This window comes from Centruroides sculpturatus, unplaced genomic scaffold, assembly GCF_000671375.1.
Source record: "Centruroides sculpturatus isolate CEXI.00-Female unplaced genomic scaffold, Cexi_2.0 scaffold76, whole genome shotgun sequence".
In the NCBI taxonomy this organism is placed as follows: Eukaryota; Metazoa; Arthropoda; class Arachnida; order Scorpiones; family Buthidae; genus Centruroides; species Centruroides sculpturatus.
In genome coordinates this window covers 893,229-895,487 of record NW_019384451.1, presented here as the reverse complement: position 1 = coordinate 895,487, position 2,259 = coordinate 893,229, and the positions used below count along the sequence as shown (strand labels likewise).

Below are 2,259 nucleotides of genomic sequence, written 5' to 3'. Positions count from 1 at the left end.
CGAAAAATGTAAGAAATTCGAAACTAAAATTTTTAAATAAAAACATTTTACTTTATTTTATGATAAAATACATTTTAAAAATTAAAAATTTACATGTATTTTGTATTATATTGTATTAATAAACAAAATTATTAGCTTATTTTTCACTTATGTAGAACCTAACCCTATACCTCACTGTAAATACGGGTTCGTTTTACGCCGATTCGATTTGCGCCGGCTTTTGTAGAAACAGAACTGCGGCGTAAACCGAGGGCTACCTGTATATTCTTTAGCAATGTCAGAAACACAAATGCCATTCTCGTATTTTGCAATAATTTCTTTCTTTAATGCTACACTAAAATGTTTTCTATTTCCACTGTCACTTTTCTCTTTCTTCGATGCCATATTGCTTAAATATACAGTATAAATAACAAAACTAAAAAACAAAGTTTAGCACACTCAAAAAAGCAATGCTTACCTTGCACACGCCTAAGAGCAACTGAAATTTGTGAGGTTCCAGAACAGCTGGAAACTACAGTAATACCCCGAACTTACGCGATAGGTGGGATCGAGCGATAACCGCGTAAGTCGAATTCACGTAAGTCGGGGTATAAAATCCAAGTTGGATGTATGTAAGCTAATAAATGTTCTCGTTAATCTTATCTCGTCTTTTGATTCGTTCATTGTTACAAGAAATCACCATATAGAGTCTCTCAAGTCTCCCTAGATATAACAAACACAGAAATAAATAACACAAGATAAATTGTAGATATGTGTCGATTCCGTGTGACCCGTCCGAACATGTAAGTTGAACAATAGTGTGGAGGGAATGAGTAATCAAGAGTTGCCTGGTGCTCAAACAAAAGATGAATCGACAAGATTTGAAAATCGCATAACTCCGGGTTTGCGTAAGTCGAGGTATCACTGTATTGGGTTGATGCAAAAGTTTGTCCCGTTTTTAGCACCAGCTGGCTAAAAACGCAACACTGAAGTGTTATTTCCTTCACATGTGTAAAATTTCGATGTTGTTTGACAAAAGGGATCTCAGCTAGTATTTGAGAATAAAGTTGTGATACTTAGTTGTGTTTTTAAAATTTTGTTAAGCATTACAAATGGCAGAAAATAAGAAGCATTTTCAACATATTATGCTTTTTTGTTTCCTAAAAGGCAAGAATGCTTCGCAGACACAAAAAAAAATATGTTCTGTATATGGTGAGGGAGCCATTGATGATTCCACGTGCCGTAAGGGTTCAGAAAGTTTCGTGAAAGCAAGCTTATAAATTTGACACAAAAAGCCGTTAAGTTCATTATCCGAGTTTTGTTCATTATCCGAGACAAAATTTTTGCAAAATAAAAGTTTGTTAACCAATTTGGTTGTTAAAAAGGACATTCGTTAACCGGTCTTCCACTGTACATGTTTAAGTAAATATAAAATATAAATCATGGCCAACGGTATTACATTTAATTATTTTACACTTAAAAGTATAAACAAAATATAAAATTGCAAACGTTTAACAAATACTTTGCTTCCATTTTTTCATCCATCATTCACTTCAGTTGATCTTTTCTTTCAATTTTGTTTTATAAGTGTTTTAAAAGTCCTCAAACTTTCGGATCCTACCAAGTATATACATACACATATGTATACAGGAGACTCTGTCCCTGATCATTTTTGGATCTTTGGCAGTCCAACCCTGTCTCTTCACAATACTATCCACATCCTTGTTGTTGCAATTTACTATATAATATTCTTTATATACGTTACATCACTTCAACAACATGGTTGAAAAATTAGCAAAATCCCTCATATAACACAGTTTCCGATTTCACTCTAGCACAGTATGAGAATTTGGAAAATCCTCCATACAAAATTTCACAATTTTTAAGTGCAAACTCCATTATTCAATATTTTTTTTATTCAAGTAAGCATGCATATGATCTCAAATTTGCCCATCAATTTTAGAATAATAAAATTTTCAATTTATTTTGTGCCTTTCTTCAGGTTTACTTCAATGAAAACTGATAGTGCAATTTTTTTCTTCCTTGTCCTAGTCCCCTATCAATCAGGTGTTGTCATTGCTTTCAGACTTTAGCCTTTAAGACTGCCACTGTTTTGTTTTTATACATTAATCTTTGTATTTAGTAAAGTTTATTTAAACATTTTTAAGTGTTATTAACCTTCTTTTTAAAAGTAGTATATTTTTTAATTACTAAAAGATACTGCTTTTTGAAATATATATTTTCCTTTGAAATTATTAAATTTATAATTAAATTATTTAT

The 2,259-nt window shown here is 31.6% G+C and overlaps 1 protein-coding gene across 1 annotated transcript in view; it reads right to left on the bottom strand.

Moving 5' to 3' along the window:
* LOC111620553 (EARP-interacting protein homolog) overlaps positions 1-2,259 on the bottom strand; it is a 28,708-nt gene that overhangs the window by 8,306 nt on the left and 18,143 nt on the right. The window lies entirely within an intron of this gene.